This window comes from Etheostoma spectabile, chromosome 22, assembly GCF_008692095.1.
Source record: "Etheostoma spectabile isolate EspeVRDwgs_2016 chromosome 22, UIUC_Espe_1.0, whole genome shotgun sequence".
Classification (NCBI taxonomy): domain Eukaryota; kingdom Metazoa; phylum Chordata; class Actinopteri; order Perciformes; family Percidae; genus Etheostoma; species Etheostoma spectabile.
In genome coordinates this window covers 16763433-16788842 of record NC_045754.1, presented here as the reverse complement: position 1 = coordinate 16788842, position 25410 = coordinate 16763433, and the positions used below count along the sequence as shown (strand labels likewise).

At 39.5% G+C, this 25410-nt stretch overlaps 3 long non-coding RNA genes across 3 annotated transcripts in view; 1 reads left to right on the top strand and 2 right to left on the bottom strand.

Moving 5' to 3' along the window:
- LOC116672129 (uncharacterized) overlaps positions 1-9701 on the bottom strand; it is an 18660-nt gene extending 8959 nt beyond the window's left edge. The window contains exons 1-2 of the long non-coding RNA XR_004327473.1: positions 9692-9701; positions 7047-7052 (exon numbers count right to left, since the gene is read on the bottom strand). This is a non-coding gene — a long non-coding RNA (uncharacterized LOC116672129). The remainder of the gene's footprint in view (positions 1-7046; positions 7053-9691) is intronic.
- An 8890-nt stretch (positions 9702-18591) lies between these two features.
- The window catches only part of LOC116672130 (uncharacterized), a 19638-nt gene continuing 12819 nt past the window's right edge, over positions 18592-25410 (bottom strand). The window contains exon 3 of the long non-coding RNA XR_004327474.1: positions 18592-18767. This is a non-coding gene — a long non-coding RNA (uncharacterized LOC116672130). The remainder of the gene's footprint in view (positions 18768-25410) is intronic.
- The window catches only part of LOC116672126 (uncharacterized), a 23734-nt gene continuing 17737 nt past the window's right edge, over positions 19414-25410 (top strand). The window contains exon 1 of the long non-coding RNA XR_004327470.1: positions 19414-19427. This is a non-coding gene — a long non-coding RNA (uncharacterized LOC116672126). The remainder of the gene's footprint in view (positions 19428-25410) is intronic.

Sequence of the window (25410 nt, the reverse complement as noted above, 5' to 3'; positions counted from 1 at the left end):
CACACACACACACACACACACACACATGTTGGATATGGGCAAATATACCACTCACTCACTCAACCTGGTAATGTAGCAAAGTTGGCCTCCCGACCACACATGTACACACATGTAACGGGTCCCGACACACAAGTGTAAAAATAATTCCAAACCTATTTATCCTATTTACTTATAACATTGTGTTATTTATTTGGAAGATTTTACACTTCACACAAAATAAAACCCCTTTCTCTGAAAATCTCTGCTGGCAAAATGGAACTATCGCCAAGTAGACACAGCTGGGGAGACTCTGGCAATGTTGTGGCTAACCAATCGTCTATAGTTTTTATGATGATATCCAACTAACTCAGAGCTGAACTCTCACCACACCAGTGCTTAGCAATTTTAAATACCTCAAAAGCTATTCTGGATAGCTTTTAGGCAAAGCCAACCCTCCCTTGTTTCTGGTTTTATGTAACCTTTAAAGCTTTTTACTTGACTTCTTGCCGTTCCACAGGCAATCTCTAATTATGTTATTGTACTGCTTAAAGAGTCTGGGACAATCAACGGCACCATCATGGATATGTAATTCACCTGTGGAGCAACTATCATTTTAATAGTGTTTATTTTTTCCCATAAACTAAGGTTAATCAGTTTCCACTTATCCAGGATAGCCTTTATGAGCTGAAGCAATGGAACAAAATTAGCCTGTGCCATGTTATTGATAGCTACAGTAAGACAAATCCCAAGATACTGCATGCTTGAATCTATCCACTTAAATCGACGTGCATTATTTATTGTTGGTAGACAGGTTCTAGACTGGCATTGCTTTAGACCAATGCCAATTAATCTTGTAACCTGATATTTCAGAGAAGGTTCCCATAATTTCCAAGAGTCGGAGAGCCGAGGAGACAGGCTCTACTGACAGCCAAAGGATGTCGTCTGCATAAAGAAACACTTTATACTCCATTTCTCTTGCTCTTACCCCCCGTATGATTGTGTATGATCTGATTGCCATTGCAAGTGGCTCAAGAAATAAAATAAACAATAGTGGAGAGAGAGACTCTCCTTGTTTTGCGGCTGTTGATATATTGAAAAAAAGATGAAACTACCCCATTAGTCAACCCTGATGCCTTTGGTTCTGCATATATCAACTGAATCCATTTGATGAATCCCTGACATACCTGACAGTATGGGATTCACTGCCTAGTTTGACCCCTGTGTGGCCTCATGGCTACAATTCATGAGAGATATTGGAGCACACAAAGTATTTTCCACATATACTGCCTACAACTAGCATTATTAAATGTAATCTGATGTGAATCCCTTCATCCATCCCAATCGTACAGTGGAAATTTGGTGGTTACCAATCTCATTTTTTTTGTCTCCACAAAATTTGAATAGTGTTTATAACACAAATACAAATGTTTTTCTTCCCTGCCTCTGAGGATTGTTAGGTTGAAATCTTTTTTTTTTTATTATAAAAGCAAATTAAAGAGAAAGCTTAGAGATGAAAAGTGCTATTGTGAACATGAGGAAAAGAACACATGCCAATATTGGTTGCTTGGTAGTTTCATACTTTGATTGACTCGATCATGCAAATGAACTCAGTGATTTACAGGCTAAGAATATATATTAATATGCAGGACTTCTATGCATATATGTGCATGTGTTTACTCAGTTGGGATTGTTTGTGTGTCGTTAATTTGCATGCAGATGTTTTCCAGTTTATATTTTAGCTCAACTCACCCTCCTTTCCCCCACTCTTTCCTTCTCTCTCTTTTTGTAAACTGCCCTCTCTCTCTCTCGCTGTTTCTCTTTCTAATGAGATGACATGTCCACAGTGTTCGTCTTTCACTCAGTGACAGCCTCTCTTCTGCCAATTAGTGGTGTAGTCGCCAGCTCTGTTTGCCTTCAGAGATTACATCTCTGTTTGTGTACACAACCCACAAATGAGACGATCCACTCAAAGGTTGGAGACCTAGTCAACAAATGTACCATATAGGGATATGGAACTCTCGTTGTATATGTTTGTATATATACATGTATATGTTACAATAGTGGTTTGTAGAAGGCACCGACATTTCCAGTGACCTCTCCATGAGCCCTTCAAAATGTATGCTGAATTGTGTACTTTACAAATATTAGTTGTGCCTTATGTGGTTAACACTGGATGGTGAAGGCATGTGGCTATGAGTTGCTCATTAGTATCGGGAAATCAACTCATCAGTCACCTGCCCACTCTGCTGACCTGATAACCTCATGCCGACTCCCCTAGCCAGGGCTAGCTAGCCAGCTGACTCAAGATTTCAAACGTAAACATCAGAGTACACACTGAGGAAATGGTAGAGAAAATGAGCTCAAGCTAGCAAGACCATCATCAGGATAGGGAAATCAACTCACCAGTCTCCTCATGACTCTGCTAGCCTGGCCGATGGAGTTTTTCAAATGTAAACATCAGAGTAAACGCAGTGGTGAAGACGGCTGTCAGCTACGGCCTATGGCTTTGATCCCTTCTCTGCTGGGCATCTTGATAGCAAGTGTGCAGGCAACGGGCAGCTGGCCGATCGGATTTCAGCAGGATGTCTGGAGCTGTGGTGTCCTTTAGCCGAGACTGGGCTACAACCTAGGGTGACGGTGCAATTCAACTAACCTTTTGCTGTGTGCTGATCTGGCAGCCACATTCTGCTTTATGATGAATCCTGCACAAGTTGAAGGAGCGGAGAGAATAACATTTCACTAGAATTGTACCTTATACGTTTTCTTTTTAAGGATGATTTATTTATTTATTTTGGCCTTTATTTGATAGGAGAGCTAAATACAGGAAAGTGGTAAAGAGAGTACCTCATACCTTTTTTCAAAAAAAATAATTGAATGGTATATAAAGTAAATGAGCTGTATTTATATAGCGCTTTTCTAGTCTTAACGACTACTCAAAGCGCTTTTACATCATACAGGAAACATTCACCATTCACACACATTCATACACTGTGGCCGAGGCTGCCGTACAAGGTGCCACCTGCTCATCAGATAAACACTCACACACATTCACACTCCAATGCACAGCATCGGGGGCAACTTGGGTTTCAGTGTCTTGCCCAAGGACACTTCGACATGGGACTGCAAGGCCAAGGATTGAACCCCCAACCTTCCAATTGGCAGGCAACCACTGAGCCACAGCCGCACCATAGAGAGAGCATAGGCATGTATTCCTTTTGTTTTTGTGTTTATCTGACCACTGCTTTGTTGGGTTACACTTTACTTGAATGTCTATACATAAGAATGACTTGACACTGTCATGAACGTGTCATAAACATTATAAACAAGTCATAAATGTGTATGACATAACACTTCTTTTAGTGTCATTTGGTTTTGTCATGACAAGTTAGGGTTAGGGTTCATGTGTCTTGACTGTGTCGTAACAGTGTCATGTCACTCTTATGTAGCTACCTTCAAGTAAAGTGTTTATGTAGGCATGTCTTCATCTGAATGTTTGAGCAGAAGGCTTTCCTTGTGGTTCTGCGTTTGTATTTGTGCTCATCTGAGCGTGGCCATGTGTAGTCTCTGATCTATCTTGATCATAGTGTTTACAAATGGGAGATTTTTCTTTTTGCCTACCGCTCAGCATTCAATCTGTCTCTGGCAAAAGCATGCAGCAGTTGAGGTAAAAACAGCTTACAATGTGGTCTTACTTGTTAAAGCACCTCTGAGAAGTCATGCCATATGTCATGTGTGGCAATACTAGTCACAGTAAAACATAATGGAACAGTGACTAAAATAGTAGTGTGTAGTAGTTCATGGCATAGCAGGGCCCTGCAAGGCAGAATGTAGCAGGATGTAACAGGGCACCGCAGAGCATAGCAGGACGTAACAGGGCATCGCACGACGTCTAGCAGTACCACGGCCACAACTGCAACCATGATTTTGGAGCCTCCCTGATCCAAGAAACATGCTGTGGGAAAAAGAACATAAGGACCCCGGGGAATGGCTCCCCAGAGCTAGGTTAGTAACAGGCATTTCTGGGACATGGATGCACACATTGGGAAATATGAAGGAGAGAGGCGCACAGTGTGTCAAAGGAAGTCCCCCGGCAGTCTAAAACTATTAGAGTATAACTAAAAGAGACAGGGTAAAGAGAGGAACCTGGTCGGGCTGTACTGCCCTGCCTCTCTCTAGTTTTCTAATATTATTGATTATGTGGTTGTAGAATCTGACAACTATGACGAGAAGCAGGTGAGCCGGGTTAGACAGACACTGCAACTCATCACTCCCTAACTATAAGTTTTTATTTATTATTTATTAAAGAGGAGAGTTTTACGTTTGCTCTTAAATGTAGTGACGGTGTCTTCCTCCCGAACCCAGGGCGGGAGCTGGTTTCACAGGAGAGGAGCCTGATAGCTGAAGGCTCTAGCTCCCATTATACTTTTAGAGACTCTAGGAACTACAAGTAACTCTGAATCAAGATAAGATGGTGCTTGATCATTTACAGCCTTGTAGGTCAGGAGAAGGTTTTTAAATTCAATCCTGGATTTTACAGGAAGCCAATGCAGAGAGAATACAGGAGAAATATGATCTCTTTTCTTAGTTCTTGTCAGAAAACGCACTGAAGCATTCTGGATCAGCTGTAGAGTCTTAACCCTTGTGTTGTCTTCCCGTTGACCTGGAAATTTTAAAATGAAAAACCCTTTTATCAAGGTTATGGTTGTCTTTATTGACCATTTTATGTCTTTCCCCCAATAACCGTGTCACTGTTTCAAAGTTTGTTGACTTTTTCCTGAGCCTTTTGGAATTTTTGTGTTTTTTTCCGCAAATTTTTAAAGCTTTTTTCTTTTTTTCTTTCTTTTTTACATTTGTCACTTTTTTACACTTTTATTAAAGTTATTTTACCAATTGTTTTTTCTCCAAATGCTATAAAATTTACAGAAAACACATTCAATTCAATGAAAGTGGTGAACTGATTATTTATTTAACTTGTGAGGAGCGTTGTTGGGAACCATCCAAGTTAGGTTTATGGAAAATTTAAAATAAATACAATAATAAAAGATATAGAACCTTTTTGGAAAGGGGTCAAATTTGACCCGAAGACAACAGGAAGGTTAAGGGACTTATGAATGTAACATGGACTATTAAATATAGTTCACCATGGGTTGTGCTGTAAAGTGCAGTATTTATACACCTGCTGGGCCCCACTGCTTTGTAAAGGGCCCTAGAGCCCCTATGAATTAGGCTGAAATTGTATTGGGTTCACGTATTGAGTATTTTTAAAAAATCTTAACTTTTTGTCTGTCAAGTGGTAAATTAAATTCAGTTTAAATTTGCGAGAGTGCTACAAACTTAGAGATGCCCAAGATGAAAATCAAATACTCAAGTGGTGCCCAGACACGGCATGACACACGCTCTCTGTACAATGCTGCTTTCTTACATTGGGGCATCCTGGCAAAAGCAGGATCAGCACCATGGACAGCGAATGTGACACCGTTTGGCAAAGACTGTAAGAAATGATCTATCTAAGTTCTTCAGGAAAACAATCTGGTGTGGAATTCTTTTACAATCAAAGAAAAACGAGTTATGTTAGTAATAGATTTAGTGAAGTATACAGCATGAGTAACATTGATGCACTAAGTCATGTTAGTTCCTTCAAATCATGGTTTACATGACAACAAAATCAATGACTAAAAATTTAATAAGGACTACAAACTGCTCCTCAGATCTAGTGAGATAATTGAAGTACTTTGTGCACTTGGTACTTGATGCATACAGGCACTGACATGCTTACAAACATTTGCCACATAACTGTGTGTAGTGGTAGCTAACTGAGTGCACCTCTGCAGGGGACGTACACTTATTGGCAGTAGGTGCTATGTAGCAGCACTGGGGCTGAAGTCTGCAATGTAGATGTAATGTACAATAATCTTTTGTGCATTCTTAAACATTAATGGGTTTTCAAAATCTTGTCCCTCATAGTTCTTATAACTTGGATACCCAGAATTACAGTGCTTATATCTTTTGAGTTATTTAATCTTTTGAGTAATTAATAAGATAATTGTTATTGCAAATTGTTATCTACAGGGGAATTTATGATTGATATATAGTATAATGTGTCTAAACACCTACTGTGAATATAATCCATTATCAAGCCTTTTCTACAGAGATTACAGTATGCTTATCAAAAGTAGCAGTCAGACAGTAGCATCCTATTCTCACACCCACTACCTCCTCAGGGTATCTAAAGGCCCCAAACACGTCCGTCACTGCTTGCTGGTAAGCTCATCGGGGTTGGTTTAAAAGCAACAATAAATCTCTTGATATATTTAATTTGTTTGATTTACAGATGAGGGCAGTGGCAGCCTGTTCCAGATTTATGAGAGCCTTCTCACATGGTGGCAAATGGCTGTCTGTTCAGCGCTGTGTCCCTGCAGAAAAATAATGCCGCTCATAGCAGTGAATCATCATAGCTTCCAATTGAAATGAAAACAAGCAGTTAATCTGATTCACCATTCAGCTTCTTTTTTTTTTTATAAAACTCAGACATTTCATGGTAGAACGGATATTGTAACTATGCCAGGGAAACACTGTGCGGTTCAAATTAAATATGTTATTTTGGGTAACTCACATAGTGTATTTAATTCAGTAGCACATGCACTAGTAGAAGAAGAAAGATAGTGGTTGAAATTCTATTGCCTCCAGACGCACCTTTTTAAAAAATACATGAGGTGATCACAGTTGTTTTTTTCTCAGAAATAGAGAGCATGTCAAAATAAGTAAATTACTGAATGATATTGTTACAGTATGCTATTATGTATTTTAAAACGGATCTAAATGCAGTTAATTTCAGGCCTTAATCTAATGTTAAATGTTCCATTTAAAGTGTAGCTCAAGATAAAACAACCAAAGCGAAGATCATGTGAAAAGACTCCCCAACATAGTCACTTATAAAGGCAATGGGATGACCGGTAATATGGAGCCTCCGGAGGATTAAAGCTTGATATAAGTGACATTTTTGTCGACAGAGAAGCGTCTGCTCCTCTCATGGCCGCTACCTTTTAAAATGAAAACGAGCACTTGACATTTTACTATGACGATCACTTGCCGTTATCTTCACGTGGAGTAGGGAGGGGAGGAGGAAGCAATGAGGGTTTACCAGAAGAAGAATGAAGAATTATTTTACCAAAGAGGCCAGTTTACTGCAACCACTTACTGTATCTCTCTGTCTCTTGCTCTCTTTCTCCCTCACACACACACACACACACACACACACACACACACACACACACACACACACACACACACACACACACACACACACACACACACACACACACAAGTTAGTACTCTCTATGTTTCATTGGGTCTGTGTCGTTACACTTCACATTAAATGGGCCACACACCTTTGCTTTGTAGGAATTGAGAATGCTTTATTTTAACGGTGTGAATGAACTCCAAACAAAGCTCCAAAGAGCTGGCTGAGAAGCTTGTTAAGCCCTTTGCCCATCAACAGGAGTCTGTGCCGAAGGGCCTGTGTGCGATTTAATCATTGTCATGCTTGTCGCTCTGGTTTACCCTCAGGGACTTAAATACTGTATCTGCCATACACACAGTCACACATACTCAAATGCTGACATCTGCCTGCAAACACACAAACACACACACTGCACTCATGCCTATACAGATGCGTGCACAGCCACATGTGCATACACACTCTACAGTGCAGAGAGGAAAAAAAACATTTCAATTGCAGACACACAATTTAGCCAGGAACCCACACAGACAAATGCTATCTCACACATGGGATTACAAAGACATAGACACACATGAACTTGATGCCTCTATCCACGCTTCAGTAGCCAGCGACCTGCTCACCTTTCTCTCCTTTTCAGCGGTGAGGAAGGATAGAGTCACTGTTCCAGTGATGGCGCTTTCACTTGTTCAATATGCTTGTGTGTGTGAGTGTGTGAGTGAGTGTGAGTGTGAGTGTGAGTGTGAGTGTGAGTGTGAGTGTCAGTGACTACAGCTACTCCTTTTCTCTCTTTCATCTCTTTTTGCTCTCTTCAACTGCATTAAATAACAACGTGGTCAACTGCTGTCTTTTATACAAGAGAGATGTAATTGTATAAGCCTTCAAGCTTATTGGCTGTAGTTGCACTTGTCTGTAAAGTTGCCTGTCAGCAGGCATGTACTATCTGGTACTTGTTTTGTTTACTTTAACTTTGTTCAGATTTAGAGTGAACACCTTGTTGCTTTAATAATTTTGGCTGAATTTTGGCTAACCTACCTTTTTTAAAACCATGTTCATGTGCATACATACAGTACCTGTGTTGGAGCAAGCCCTTGTGTAGTATGTGTCTGCATATGTCAGCCCGGATCTGTGCAAGGGTTTGCATGCGCTTGCACAGGCTAATCTATCAAAACAAGTGTTTGTGATTGCCAGTGGATGGATGACCTTTGAGGCCTCTCTGGAGTCCCCTGTCACATTATGTGGTGGAGATAGAGGACATGGGGGGGGGGGGGGCTGGGGGGAGAGACTGACAAAGAATGCAGAGAAGACAGTTGCGGGTGAATAAGTGGTGTGTGTGTGATTTTTTTTTATTTTTTTAAATCAGTTGTTCATGGACGTATTTTGCTGAGCATGCTTGCTCTTTTTCAGCATCGCCCTACTTCATATTCATGCACTTGCACACAGTCTCACCTGGCAGCTGCCCAGTGCAGCCAGTCTTCTGCTATACTTTGTATCACTCAGCCGCTCCACTGGAGCCAAGAGAGAGAGAGAGAGAGAGAGAGAGAGAGAGAGTGCCCTGCTCAAGGGCACACTGCCAGTAAGTGTTGAAAGAAGGCAGAGTGTTTACACATTCACTTTACTTGCCCAGAAGTTCCCAGCTGGTATAAAAAAAGATTCAAAATTGCAGCCTTCTGGTCACAAGCCATTTCTCTAATCTTTAGGACACCACCACCCCTGGCTGAGTAAATAAATTGTGTCTCTTGAATATCAAATGCAATATGTATCCATTATTGCCCTAAAACACTTAATTTTGTATAATTACATACTCAGAGTCACTCGAATGGGCTATTTTCCAACTCAAAATGTTCCAAAGAGCATGTGCTACACTTCTCATATCAAAACATTCACAGAAAATTGGACAACAAATTAGCAAGTTTTTCTGGGTAGTTATTTAAAATGTATGCCAGAATGTGCAGCACATGAGCTCAACAAGATGTCAATTGAAGCCAGATGTTGTGTGTGTCTGCCAACATACACGGCACTGCAGATCCATCAGTGAATTTGGAAAACATTTAACCATTAGTACAATGCTACGTTGCCAGGCGAAGTGATGCTGCTAACTGAGCAAGTTTGTAGATAGCGTGTAGACACCTGCTTACACACGCACACGCAAGAAAAAAAAGTTGCAATGGCATTTAAGCAGTGACATTTTCCAAGTGACATTTTGTCTGTGGCCAAACCCATAGAAGACTCTCTGAGTGTGAAGCCAATCATGCTGTCTTCTACACTGTCATGGAGCCAGCACACATGCACGCGCACACGCACACGCACACGCACACGCACACGCACACACACACACACACACACACACACAAAGGTGCTTGGTGTTAGCCATAATTACGCCTGCATTAAACAATCTAAAAGTAATAGTCTTTGATACAGTTTCTAAACCAGTCTAGAAATTTAAACTGAGAACTTTTTTAAAAAATATAATACTAGATTTTTGCCTCCGACTGTACTGTATTTACCTTGGTTCTTGTCCATCAACCTCTCCTTTCCATTGCCCACATGTTAAAGAAAGATCTTTATGTAATTAATGGTCGTTTATATAACTTTTTGCTAAATGCAGTGTAGGCTTACACATTCATTGTATTGACCCTGATGTTCAGCTAATGTACCAAGGTGAAGACAGGATTGCTGAAGACACGGTGGACTAATTTGACACTATCTTATTTAAAACAAAGACCCTTATTCATAGATTTGGGTTTTACAGCTTTAATTTACTTGGGATTTTGCAATTGCGTTAATTATCAAATAAAGCTGTGATCAAGAAGAGTTTGGAAAGTAGTTTTTCAAAGTTTGTTTTTAATAGGATGAGAGATCTTCTTACTCAGCCAAATCTTTAATCTAAAACAAACTCTCATGGAGGAAGAACACCTGCATACTTAAATCAATGCAGCTGCCACATTCACTGGTGAAGCTATCATTGTAAGCCCTCATCAGAGCATACTGTGTCTTTGGTGAGACAGAGAAACTAGTTTTGCATTCATTATAAGACCTCAAGTTCCAGGTACAGACTTTTGATTGTCTTCTTTTTGGCGTAAGCTGGGAAAGAAGATCCTGACAGTTTCACCCACAGTACATCAGGCTGTCAGATAGTGATTCTAATCAATGGGAAAAAAATACATTAAATATGTTTTGTGCTTCCCTCAGTGGTGACATTTATTCAACCTAACAAGAAATGTGGTCTCAATAAATGTCACCGAAGTGAACAAAGCGGTTTCTTTATTTATTTATTTTAAAATCAATGCATTATCACCACACCATCAATCCTGACACCAGCAGAAAGGAAGCGCCATAGTGGGGATAGTTTTGTTGATGGCAGGTAAGTACAGTTATAGAAACCTGCTTCTCTGTAAACTGAGACTCTGTTATTTATTTAGTTTTGCGTACTTTAGCACTCCAGAGACCAAATGTTTTCCGGTTTGTTACATCGCTGTGCAGTGTTGCATGAGTGTGTAGTTGTGTATGCCAAATGCAAGTGAATGTACATAGTTTTATTAAGGGAATAGAATATTATGTTCATGTCTGCTTGCCTCTGTGTTGTTGTTGTTTTCGGATTGGCTATTAAACATAGAGCATGGGTTGGAGAGAAAAAGGATGAGTGTTTACAGAGGGAACAGTGTAATGAATAACCTTCTGTATATAATGGACTAATTAGACAATTCATCACAAGTTAAATACAGTAAAACTTTTACACATGAGTCAGAGAGAGAGAGAGAGAGAGAGAGAGAGAAAACTCAATCTGTTACTAACAGTTAATCACTGTAGATGTTCAGCAACAGGTTCCCAAACATTCAATCAAACATGCACCAATGGACACACACAGGCAGTCAGGAGCTGGGTGAAATGGGCTTAACCAAATTCCATTAACAAAGACTGCTTCTAAGGTGATTTTTGTTTTGCCAGGTCTGCCAATTAGAAATACATTTCTGCTCCAACAGAGATGTGACAATGGCCTTTTTCAAAACGACACGAGACAAGGACCAGACCTTTTAAACGGCCAGAGAACAACAGTTGCACTCAGATTAGAGAATAAAAACAGTATTTAATGTTGCAAGTGAAACAGTCTTGCAAAGTCAGCAAAGATGACACTTTTGTCTATGTTTTGCAAATGTGCATTAAACCTGACATATCCTTAAGAAATAGTGCGTATGTAAGCCTGTGTAACACAAGGAGACACACATTTAATGTCAATCTCTCAACATGCCTTAATTTGACATGTATGGAATGTAAAAGTCAAATGTGCATTCATAATTTTGAATATGGCTACAAAATGACTGAATAATAACTTTTCCTTTCATCTCCAAACTTTGCCTTTTTCTTTTCTATTTCAGTATTCCCTTTTATTTTGTTCTAGTCCCCGACAGACCAAAGCTATGCTATGGTGCGTAATAAGCACAGACAGGTGTGTGCGTGCATGCATGCATGCATGCGTGTGTGCATGCATGCATGTGTGTCAGCCAGAGAGTGACAGAGTGAGGGAGATATCAAAATTAGAGACTAAGAGAGAGATGATTTCATTTTGCCTACTGAGCCCTTAAATAATTTAACGAGGGAGAGATCAGTCAGAGTAGTGCTGTGTTTGTGTGTTGAATATTTATAATGCATATAAAACTGTTATGGCCCATCTGTTGGCAGGCATACGTCTCAGGTCTGTGCAGTTTTTTAAAGGATCATTAGAATCCAAAATCCAAACAGATAAACCTGCTTCTTCTAGGTTGTCACTTGCGGTTCAGCGGTAAAATGTCCATGGTTTGAAGGTTTGGTTTATGAAAACATGGTATATATTTTCAATGTTTTTTCATCAAGTAACAAACCCTAAGCCTGCACCCAGCCTCATGAATAGCTTATTTTTAACTGTTTAGTGATGTGGCTCTTTGATTTGATTTGTTAGTCTTTGAAGCTGTTTTCCTAAATTCCTCCTCTCATGAACCAGAGATGTTTTAATCCTGGGCTCATATTTATCAGACAACTCAGAATCCCTCCTAGGACTTGCACTGAAAGTTTAAGTAGAACTAAAAATACTCCAAACTCGGAGCAGAACATGCAAGGTGGTCATGTGGTTTTTCTACATCACTTTGAGCAAAGCTTACAAGTTCTCCTTACAAGTGAATGACATCACCATTTTACACTAACACTTTAATAGCTTGAAAATGATGTTGTTTAACCTATATTCTCAATTCAACCCATTCAAAACATGTAGACAGTTTTTAGGTAAGTTGATGCAGAAAATATTAATTCAATTACAAAAAATACCCGTAGTGCATATGTCATAAATTACTTACAGATACAGTACATAGTGGCTGAAACAAATGTTTGCCAAAACTTCCTGTCTGCTGCCTCCTTAGTAAAACACACTGCCAGTATAATGAGTCACAAAATTCAGATGGTATTAATTGGCTCCAAAGCTGTCCACACCAGACAGAATTTAAATGAGCATCAGTTATAAAAAGGAGACTCACTCATCCTTGAATGTGAGCAAGGATCTTTTTATATCTATGTGTATATTTCCTATGTAAAGTCAAATGTGTTCTCTGAGACCGTTTTTTTAAACAACCTCCCTGATTTACTGAAGCAAAAATCTGCCCCAAAATAGACGTGACAGGGATTTCCTGTATGATATGAGCTAAGTCAGTATTTGTAGACATCATTGACTCCCTGTTCCAGAGAAGCCAGACCCCAAAGCCCTGTATTGACAACACACTCCGACAGAAGTGTCTAAAGAGAATGTGTTTTAGCTCTGAAGTTGAAAAGCACTTTTCTTCTTTGTATTGCTGCCAGTTTCACACTTGTACATGGGTAATGTTGCTTTAACCATTCCATCCAGTATTACTATATTATTGCCATTGGAGCAGTTTCAGTGCTTCTGTCTTAACATCAATCTTGCCCTACCTTTGCCTGTCTTTGGGAGACAATTTCTCTCATTGCCAATGAAGTCCACTTAGAAAATGACATTAATACAATGGTAAATCATGGAGTTTATTTTCTTTTCGTTGCTGTTAGTATTCCCATATTTATAAAAGCCCTTATGTCTATGATACGATGTGACAGTTACTGTTGAAAGTCACTTACTTCATTTGGTAGTAGTTAACCACAAAACAGAGGTGTTAGTCACAAAGCATCATTGTTACAAATGTGATCCCAGGGATTCAATTCTTAGAATTTTCATTTAGAAACGTCTCAAACACAGATTCATTTGGATGTCCACTTAAATGGATGAACATTAAATGAATTTGGTTTAGAACACTTAAGTGTCATGTTTGAGTGAACTGACAAAAGCCCTTGTTGTTTAGGTATGAAGACGTTCTTCTGTCAAATCATGATCTGCTAACATTTAGTTGATGTGCTGTCAATGACATTGGATTTGTTGTTTTTTCCCACAAGAGCAGTTTTGACCTAAGTTTTTCCTTTTAATGGGCTGTTTTTTTAATTTTGTTGTTATGATTATTATTGCTACTATTAGTCATACTAGTAGTGGCAGCAAACGTAGTAAACCTACTATTGCCATTTTTGGGGTTTTGGCTTTTGAGCCATAATCCCTTGAAAGGAAATCCTTACTGTAATGTTCAGTAATTATGATCTGTCCATTACTGCCATATAAATCATTAAAGAACAGCCTTCAGGTATTGCTGCTAATGTAAAAATAAATGTGGTTAGAAGCTGACAGAAAAGGGCCAGTCACCACTGCGATCGAAAGGACTAGTATCCCTGGTGTACAACAATAATCAATCATGTGTTATGAAAAAAGATGTGTTGATGAGCAAAGTCGATGCAGAATGAAGCCAGACCGATTTGTGTAATTCTCTTTGTCTAGTGTCATCGTTTGCCAGATGGCTAGAGCACCTGCGTACACACCGGTTCACACACACATGAATGGTGATACACAATCAGTGCAGGCATACACACACACACTGTCTTGTTCTTCTGTCTTTAGTACATTTTTTCTATATATTCCAATAATAACCCTGCCTACGTACAATAATCTAAAATCAGCTCTTAATTTAAAGGATAATATCTGTTTATTACAACTAAGATCTCATTTTCCTATTTGGAAGAGAAAACTAAAGTGAACTTTAAAATGACCACCCAAACTGCTCAGCCTGCAACAACCTGTGACGCTTTTAGACTGTCCTCCTGGTTGAACTACCATATTTGCTGTAGTTTTGCATGTATTATTAACAACATTACATTTTCAGTTACCCAAATGAAGTGGTGAATAATTGGCCAAACTATTTTCAACCTGTGTTCCAACCTGTTTGATTATATGACGAGGTTCTTGTGGACTTTATTTTAACGAGGTATCTGTATTCCCTGATCTCAGCAATTATTTTAGTGAGTGCAGTGTGTTATTATGACCAATAGAACCAATTGGCAGACCAATGAAAAACGATCCAATAATAACATATTATTATACAATACCCGGTCCTCACTTCATCTTCAATCAAGCATTCCCAAAACCAACTCTGCCTCTGGTCTTGCATCTTTTCAATCTGCTGCCGCTTGCGACTGGAATGCTCTGCAAAAGATTCTCAAACTGGACAAACTAATTTCCAGTTCATCCTTCAAAACCCTCATATCATCCTTTTTCACGGATAAACAGTATGCAGTTGCTTTTATACATACTCATTTTCCCAGCTAAATATTAAAATGGTTTCTCCCTCTCTTACTCACCCTTGTACCCATGTTATAAGTGTTTGCTATTGTCTGTGTGGTATTTCAAATTGTGTTTTATGTCATTCTTAACTGTATGCATTTCTAATGTATTCATTTTCTAACCCTTCTTCTTGTCATTGTAAATACGAACCAGTTCTTAATGACACTAAAGGTGAAATAAAAAATAAATAAACTGGAATTATCCGTAAAGCAAAATCTAATCTAAGTGACTTCAAGATAGCCCTCACTCTGGAGTCTATGACAGGATGTGTGTTCTTATATGATAGAAGCAGAAAAACAGAAGCACACATGCCCTGTGTCAGGCAACAGTAAAGCCTCGTGTTCATCCAATACCCACATTGTTTGAGAACAAAGGTCGTTAACATGATCAGGCCATTCTGGTAGTCAGTTTTCCTTTGCCCTCTTTCTTTTTTCTTCTCTCTTTCTTGTGCACACATGCAGAGGGAGTGGATCAGGTGTCTCTCCCTTGGCTATCATCTCATGTGACTTTCATCAACAGAGACATCTCAGTCTCCTCTGTCTGTCTTTCTTACTTGCTTTGTCCCTCTACTCTCTTTTTCCTATCCTCCATCCTTGCACCCCCCCCCTCCAACACACACACACACACACACACACACACACACACACACACACACACACACACACACACACACACACACACACACACACACACACACACACACACACACACACACACACAAACAAACACACCTGCTGCTCTTCTCCTGACTCGTGGTTGACTTTTCACAGTCATTAAAGTGACAATACAAGCAGCAGTGGGATGGAGAGGGGCAGAAAAGAATCCCAGCTAAATTTAAGCCATACCTACTGTGGGCTACATGAGCCACAGCTGTAGGTTTAGACAGGAGGAATGGGGGAGTGAGTGCTACTGTGTGGGGAATTATAATAAGCATAGGAGGGATGAAGGAGGAGAAGAGTGACCTTTCTACCAGCTCCCATTCACACTTCTCTTCCCCACTCATCTCATTTCACTTGTTTTCATTCGTCTTTGCTGATTGAGGAAAGGGAGAGGAAGAATAAAAGAATGAGCGAGAGTTACTCCTCAACTAGAAGGTCATAGCTCTTTTTGATAGCCTTTTGTCTCCTATCCAAAAACAGCACTGTTAATAGCTGCCCATAGGCCACTTTATAATGATTGGGCCTTATCTCTAGACACACACAGACAATCACACACAGACAGCACACGGCGTCTTTATGGTGGCAAGTGGGGAAATTTAGCTTAAATGGAGGAAGAACTATGGTTGCCATCTATCCTATTTAAAGCTCTGATACATGGGCCACTGCTAAGTTATACTGCATTCTGTCCCACTGTGTTAGCCCACCCCCATATTTATTGCCTGTATCTTGTAACATGTAGCCTGTTTCGGTTTATTGCATTTGGATAACTCATGCAAACATTATCCATAGAACACATGTAAAAATTACACATTGTAAAGCTGGGTCCTGGCTGTCTTCCTGGTCTTGCTTTTTTTCTGTCTTTCTTTGAAAAGTAATTTAAGTGCTACCCAATAACTTGGGATACATAAATATAAACAGTTTTTTTATTTCATTTTACAATGTTATTTGTATTCTCTGTAGTTTTGTTACATTTAGAAATTGTTACATTAGAGGAAGTTGGTTCAAAGGCTTTACTATTACATATACAGTATAATGTGATGCTCTATGGCTCCATATTAGGAATTCCTTTTCTCTCCGCCACAGGGAGGTCAGATATCACCCCTGTGTTGTGTGTGCACATATTTGCATATTTGCATGTTTGCATAACCAGTAGATGTCCATAGTATATATTTACCTTAATACAGTACAGTATATTCATGTGGGATTGACTTAGCAAACCAATGCCTCTTTCTATTGTCTTTCTTTCCTCCCATTTATCCCCAGTTTGAATCCAAATGCAGCTGTGTGTAATTGCCTAATAAAATAAATATATGGGTGACATTCAAATAAATATTGTTCACTAACAAACGCGATGAGACTGGTACCTTCCCTGCATTTTGTAGGAGAAAGACTAAAAAACATAAGCAGAAAGCTCTGGGAGAGCAGTGCAGGTATGTGAAAGGGCAGGGACTGTGTGTGGGAGGAGTTTGGACCTAATTAATAATGGGGGAGGTGTGGATGTGGTTCTACAGTTGCCGTAGAGACCGCTGGGGCTGACTGTGGATTGCACAGGTGTCTCTGAGGGATGCCGTAACACACTCACACAACATTTGCACGACATAGTAGAATCCTACAGCTTGTGCATTTCCATAGAATCACACAGACAAAGCATAAGGAGCACTTGCTAAAACTCCCAACTCATCAGTTTTGAATCTATTGAACTGTGGTTTATGCACATATCAAAGTAAAATATGCTACTACACACACAACAATTTGTTTAGCAATAAGGTTACAACTTATGGAATCAGCAGAACAGCAGGGTTTTCCTAAAATACACATGCAGAACAATCCAAATAGCTGGTATGACAGATCCTCTCCTTTTAATTTGAATGTTGATGAGATGGCATTAATTGTATATGGTGATCCAACATCAGAAATTGTTGCACTGTTCTTGGTGAGATGACATTTAGGAAACATTTTAAAGTGTGGTGGCGATTTAAAGAAAATGAATTGCTTTTAGCAGAAATACAACTTGGTTGTCTTCCATAAATGTAGAGCAAAACAATGAAATGACTGCTTGTCTCCAAATGTACTTCTCTAAGTGCATTCAGATGTGTGCTCACAGATGTACAAGTACAGTGGATTTGCAGCTTTTTGCCACGGATAGTATGATATGACACCTTTTATAATCACATTTCTGTCCTACGTGTTTTGTATTTACCATAATTCACGCCTCTCTCAGTCTTTAAGTTCATTCTAGCATGGCAGGTTCATTTCCCTGTATATGCTCCTTTTTTAAAATCGTAACTTTCGCCAAAATGCAACCTAGGGTCTCTTCGTGAATGTACCCAAGTCAAAGCATAATTAGGACAAAAGTGTCACTTTTAAGATTTACTGTATTATCGTTTTTCGGTCAAATGGCCTCAAATAAAGTCCTAGGGGCACTTCTATAATAGCATCAAAATCACTGTCCTTAAAACACTAAGAAGGCTCGACACAACGTGATACTTTGCTCAAAGTATCACCAGGGGCTCTACACACGAACTCGAGCATTGGGAACATTGTTTTTGTACACAGAGTTTACTAAAAAGAAAGGTTTTGAACAACTCAATTAGCTGTTGGTTTTTAAGGGCGCCACCATCTTGTCAGTTAAAAATAATTGATCTCTAAATGCGACTGAACGGTCTCCAAAGGAGAAAATGTCATTCTTATATGAGTCTCCTTTTTCAACTACAAGGTCAATATTGTTTTGCGCTAACAACAAAACAAGAAATTATCTGAGCATTTAAATGGAACTGAGCTTTAGGAGCTTTCCATCTTTACTCTCCTCCTTTGACTATTTTTGACTTGCTAGATGGACGGCGCCCGGAAAAACCAACTGCTACAGTGAGTTGTTAAAACCTTTATTTTTAGTAAACTCTGTGTACACAAACAAATGTTCTCAATGCTGGAGTTCATGTGTAGAGCCCCTGGTGATACTTTGAGCAACTTTCATGTTGTGTCGAGCCTTCTTAGTGTTTTAAAAAGAGGGATTTTGATGCTATCATAGTAGCGCCCCTGGCTCTCCCATTCAAAAGGTCATTTGACTGAAAAATGATAATGCGGTAAATCTTAAAAGTCTCGCTTCCATCTTAATTATGCTATAAACAAACATTTGACTCGTGTACATTTACAAAAAGACCCTAGGTTGCATTTTGGCCGGAGTTACGCTTTAATTCTAGCTAGATATACATTATGTTAGTACCTTAGAACAAGGACTGATTCTGTTGCAGAGAACACCCAGCTTACTCACAATATTGTTAGAGGTACATAATAATTTACTTTCCATCTGTAGTTTTTATGTTCCTGTCAGGTTGAATTCAACGTGCGCCATGATTTTTTGTGAGAAGGCCTTTTACTGAGTCAGATGTTATTGAGCTGACAGATGTGTGTTTGGCTAAATATGTAATTCAACAATATAAGTTATTCTTAAAAACCTTGCACACAAACGTTGCTGACTGTTCTGGTATGGTTACAGCAACTGTTTTTATCTGAATTATTGCTGTTTGCAACACAGTGGTGTGCAGTGGTACATACTACACAATACAAAGAAATAGGTATAAGTTTCCAAATCACAGACATCAAAGTTTTCTGGGGCTAAAAATCTAACCAGATGATATTTTATCAAGATTTCTAGATTAAACCCCAAACTAATTAGTTATGATGTGGCATTTTTTCAGCTAATCCGAATGCATAGCTGCATGCAATTGGACAAGTCAGTAAGAAAACTCACTCATCTAGTAGACATACTGGTCCTATTCCTTGACTAATTCCTCAATGTGCTTTTGAAAGTCTTTGTCAGTAGCAGTTCATCCCCATAGACCATGGATCAATTATCGTAACATATCAACAGATTACCATTTCCTTAGGCTAAGGATTTGAATGAGGTTTATGCATAATTTAACATATTTTACCCCAATACAGACTTGGCCTCACAGGTTCCCCATCTGTTTTTGCATTTGAGCATTACCATGTTACCTTAGAAGGCATTTAAGATACTTTGCCGTTGAGGCATTATATATCATCAATTAGCATAATGCCACTTTAGGTGCAGGGATTTGCATTTTTACATCTTGAGGATTTCCAACGGTTGCAGCAGTGGCAAACAAGGCGACAAAGCAGTCTGCTGTGGGGAACAGAACAGGGCTTTGAAGCGAGACATCTTGCTGTAAAACAAAGCTGTAATTTAGAGTTACGGGTCCAGAGGGTTTAATAGACTCTGCTTAAATTCTGTGCGTCATTTTTGCTTAGCAAATCATAGGGGTGGCTGAACCTGCTACTTTGTTGTTCACATGTACATGGTTTATCTTGTCGCCGTTAGAGCAAGGACAATATAGAGTAGAGCTGCTGACAGGAGGTAGAGCAGGACATGGAGGAAAGCAAGGAGATGTTGGGTGAATGGAGGATTACAAAAAGTGTTTGGAAGAAAGGATTGTGCCTGGCTAGTGGTGTATAACACAAGTTTTACTTATTGACAATTTCTATGTGAAACTTTCTGCATACGAGCAGTAAACTGATGCATTTCATAACCATTTCAACCCTCACAGATAAAGGAATTTCCTACTGTGAGATCAATGAACTACTACTGCTAGTACTACATATGGATGTGTCGGGGGCTAGCTTTTAGCACTTGTGTGTGTGTGTGTGTGTGTGTGTGTGTGTGTGTGTGTGTGTGTGTGTGTGTGGTGTGTGTGTATGCGTGCACAAGAAGAAGACAGGGAAAGAGGGAAAGAGTGCATATATTTATGAGTAAGTTGCTGTAAGCGTGTGTGAAAAAGGGGTGAGAGAGAGGCAGAGAGATGAATTGCATTGTGCGATGTAGTGTTGGGGAGGAGAGGGGATTGAGGTTGGAGACTTGAGATAGCGACTGGGGATCAACACATTCAGAGCTTCAAATGGCTTTGAGAAAACCAATCAAAGCAGCATACACTCTCTCCAAGTCTCGCTCACACAGTCTCTCTCTCTCTCTCTCTCTGTGTCGCACGCACATGCACTCGGTCGTACATACGCAACATCTTCTGTGGGTGGAGTTCAGTGCACTATTGATCTTCTTCCATGTGGCTGAGATTAACTTGAATGCAACACACACACACTCACACACACACACACACACACACACACACACACACACACACACACACACACACACACACACTCATGAAATTACTTACACACAGTGATTACTATTTTGAAATCTCATCTGTCTGGCTCATAGCTAGATGACTGATATGGAACTGTCAGTAAGCCAGTTAAATAGCTAATGCATCAGCACACACACATGCATACACAGAGAGGGTTGGTTTAAGAGTGATGCATTTAGGGGTAATCATCCATACAGCCTTCAGCAACCAGTTCCCAACAGTGTGTTTGCAGTATAGTGTAACCTGACAGGACTGTAGCCACACATAATATCATATAAGGCTGTGTAGACCAGCAGTTAAAATAAAAAAAAGTCTGCATTTGCTGTGTCCATGAAGTCTAATTTGAATACTATGTCCATTAAGTTTAGTGTTTATCACACACACAGTACAACAGTGGATAATACCATGAGACTGAACTTTACAACTCTGACAAATTATAAAGTATGTGGTTGGTATTCTTAGTTGGCATTATTCTTCCCCCTGACATCTAGTCCACTAAGACCACTACAGTATTTTTACACCAAATGCCAAAAATGTCATTATCTAAAACATATTCTGCACTGTAATATGAGACAATCCAGCCTAAATGTGTCATAATTTTGTCAGATATAAGTTCTGTTACCAGCTACCCTGTAGAAAAAATAATAATGTACACTTGTTTTCAATTGTAATCCTCTATTTTAAAATTGTGTCACTTTTTTTAATGTGAACATTTCTTTGTTGAACCCAACAGGAAAACAACTCATATGGGAATAAAAAACATTTCATGAAGGAATCCCGCAAATATCTTCTTTTGACAGATTTACAGTTTGCAACCCAGTTTCAGGAGTGTTTCAACTGCTCCAGTTGGCAACCCTCCTGCACCTCACAGCCGATTATAGGGCTTTTTTTGCTCACACATTTAGAACACTTTCAACCAGTCACTTTGCCTCATACCTTTTCTCACCTGTCAATCACATTCATGTTAATGACACACTTTATTTTTAATAGTTGTCTTCCAGCCCTAAGCTGTTTCCATGACCTGCGGCTGACAAGGCTTCACGTCTTCTACGACGAGTAATGCAGTCCCAATTACTATCCACATGGAAATATTGTTCCAATGCTGTTGAGAGGCATTAAAATGTTATTTATAGTATAGTACATTGAAATAGTAATATCCTATTTGTCTCCAACTAATGTTCAATCAAATGGGAAAGGTGTTTTGGTGTTTTTGTTTGCTTTGGTATCTCCGGAGTAAAGATATGCACTGTAGCATCAGTTCCAAACTTTTGTACCTTCCCAGCAGCTCTCTCCGACACCCTTTCTTGTTCCGTCTAACACACACGTTGTCTTTCTTTGTCTATTCAGGAGCTCCAGTTTGAGCGCCTGACCAGGGAACTTGAGGCTGAGCGTCAGATTGTCGCCACCCAGCTGGAGAGATGCAAGCTGGGATCGGAGGCAGGCAGCGTAAGCAGCATCAGGTAACACGCAAAGCTGTTTTTTTCTTTCTGTGTGTGTGTGGGTGGGGGAGGTTGTGTGTGTGTGTGTGTGTGTGTGTGTGTGTGTGTGTGTGTGTGTGTGCTGCCCCCCCCAAACACACACACACACACACACAAAGACACAAAGACACCCTGGGGGTTTTCTCTTCAGATCTCTGAAGTGCAATGGATGCTACTGGAAAAGAACAGTGTCCCCCTGCTGTGGGGGGCATTTATCAGCTGGATGGTTTAAAACAACAAGTTGCAGGCGAAATCACCCAGATACACACTCACTCACACACAAGTTCACGTACACATCGACGGTGTTACATGGGTTACAATGACACTTAGCTTGTGGGGAGCTTTACACTCATACTATGCAGACAGACACATGACATATCGATGTGAGAATATGACAACACTCTTGACAAACATGCACACTCTCACGTACAGCACGTACAGCACCGACACACCATGATAGTTGCTGAGGGCTCGATGTAACAGACACATCAACACAAGCCTTGGCAACATTGGTGAGGGTGTGACAGCACATACTTTCACCCACACGTCACGAAAAAGTCGCCTTAGAGATTTTGCTTTGCAACAGAGGCATGGGTCAAGCTTTAGTTATACAATTCCTGGAACCCCTTTCATCATATTATGGCATTAATTAGCATATTAAGCACAGCCTTGAAACCCTTCAAAATACTTAATTATCTTCCCCATTTATAAGTCTGACCTTTTTGTTGCCAAAATTATTTTCCACTGAGGGAAAGAGAGCTCTCAACAGAAAGAGGGAGTAAAGATGAAGACGTAGTGGATGGAGGAGAGGAGATGTATGCCACTAGCATGCTAATTTTGAAATTTATGTTAACGTCTCAAACCTTGGGCTCAATATCTGGCCCTCTCCATTTGCTAAATTACTGTCCCTTCACAGTCTCCTTATAGGCATTGCCTCCTTGTAAGCAAACAGCCGGAGTTAAAGTAAAGTTTGGTCGAAAGTTTTTTGGGGGTTGTGTGTGCCAATTTTTGTGTGTAGGTTTTTGTGTTTGCATGAATTTTGCTGTGATGTCAAAGAGTCGGGTTCATATAGATTCAGCATCACCCTGAATCCCTCAGGCAGCATATTGTATTAGTACACAACCTCGGGGGCTGTGTACTAACTTTCCCAGTTTATTCTGTTTGCTCTGGCAAGTCTCAGATGAAACTTTTGGGTGAAAGTTTAGAGGCTTTCTTCCTAGGTTTGTGTTGAAGTTCTATTATTTGATAAAATACCAGGAAAGTAATTTAAAAATAACCCGAGCACCAACATCAAAGACAAGGTCATTGAGTTTTTAACATTTACAGTACATGGTAGTCCCCTTAGAAAGATGTTACAAATGCATACTCCAACATCACACAGTATAATAGATTACATGTGTATGGTATATGTTGTGAATAATCATTGCACAAGTCTCCACCATCATTTGAAACTATTCTTACTTACTATGATACTTACAGTAAAAACTCAATCTGCTGTTTCAGAATCTTTCCATAGCCGTTACTATCACCTTAATCATACATATATTTGTGAGCCACATACAGTATATTTACTTTTAAAAGTTGTTTTGTATCCTGTAATGCTTTTTAATATATGTGCATCGTTTCAGGTACCCAGACTTTAGTGTAATTATTTCCATTTGTCAGTTAGCATTTTAAATTAATAAATGTAAACTAAGATGAATGTGTCATTAGTGGCTATATGTGACTTTCAGTTTGTGTTGATTCTGGCGGCCCCTTTGGACAAAAATGGTAGTGTTTTTACCACACCTGCATGTCATAAGGGTCTTTTCTTTACAGTGCTGAATTGCCCAATATAGGCCTATAATACTGAATTGATTGATGACTGTTTTGCTCAGACAGAAAATCAGTAATTTACAATAAGAGAATATGTGACACAAGTGTTAAGTGGTGACTCTGCCTACTTTGGATGTATTGTGAGCTAAACCTGCTGTCACTGTGTCACGAGCCAAAGCGTTTGCAAGTTTGTTGTAGCAACCAACGTAATGGTAACTTTGATTTATATTGCACATTTCATGAAACCCAAGGACACTTTAAACAGGTACAGGGGGACAAGGGAAAAGAAAATAGTAGGCCAACACCAACATGGACTGAAAGGAATAAAAACTGGGCACTAAATGGGAGGGGGGTCGTAATTTAATACAGGCTACTGACGTAAAACTACATTGTGTATTGTAAAGTTATTTTATGAAAGAAATAGACATATTACATACCCGAGGGGCAATAAAACAAACTGCAAAGTTCAAATTGAGTGTTCAATTTGAAAGATATATTTATGTATCTGCATTGATTTCTCTATGGTTTCAGGTAATCTGTCACACTGTTCTCCTCCTGTTACTCTTAACTCTGATTTGTTTGGCTTATTAGCCCAATGTCAAGCCGTCACTATTCACTTATATTATTCCTATGGCTTTGGACAGGTCAGTCAGTCATTTTAAATGAAGCACATAAGAAACCAATTAACTGAGACACTGTCTTGATAGAGCCTCTAGATAGCTGGTCTGGACTTACATAAATATTTTTTCATCACGTTTTTTCTCCTGGAAAAGCTTCATCTTTTACTTGAACCCAACATACGGCCTGTCAGGTTTTTATATATACAATAATTGTAGATATTTTTCCTTACTGGCAACCAAGGGTGGAAGTAACAGATTACATTTACTCGTTTTGTTGGAACATAGACGTTTTTTGTGTACTTGTACTTTTTTGAGTATTTTTAAAAATCTGTAATTCTAATTTACTTAAACCCGTTTAATCACACGTATCATACTTTGCCACATTTTAAGTTGCATGCATTACAGAATAAAAACAAAAGTCACGTTAAATTGTGAGAATGGAACAGAACAAAGGAGATAAAGTGGCAGGTGTGTCTGCGGCTGCAGGAGGGCAGAGCTCGATAAAGGTCAAGATGTAAACTCAGCCGGCACTCCAGAAGAGATACGTACATGTTGTAAATGTTTACCATAAGGAGCTGTGGGTCAGCTGTCAGCGGGGGGGAAGGGTGCGGAACGACGGTCACACTCGGGCAGGCTTACTATTTAGTGAACAGTTCAAAACAATGCAATTAAATTAAGGATCCCATTATTGTAGCATTATTGTACCTCGGCATAGTTAATACATTGGGTCATGAAGCTGAGATTGTTCCTCTAGTGTATGTGTCCCC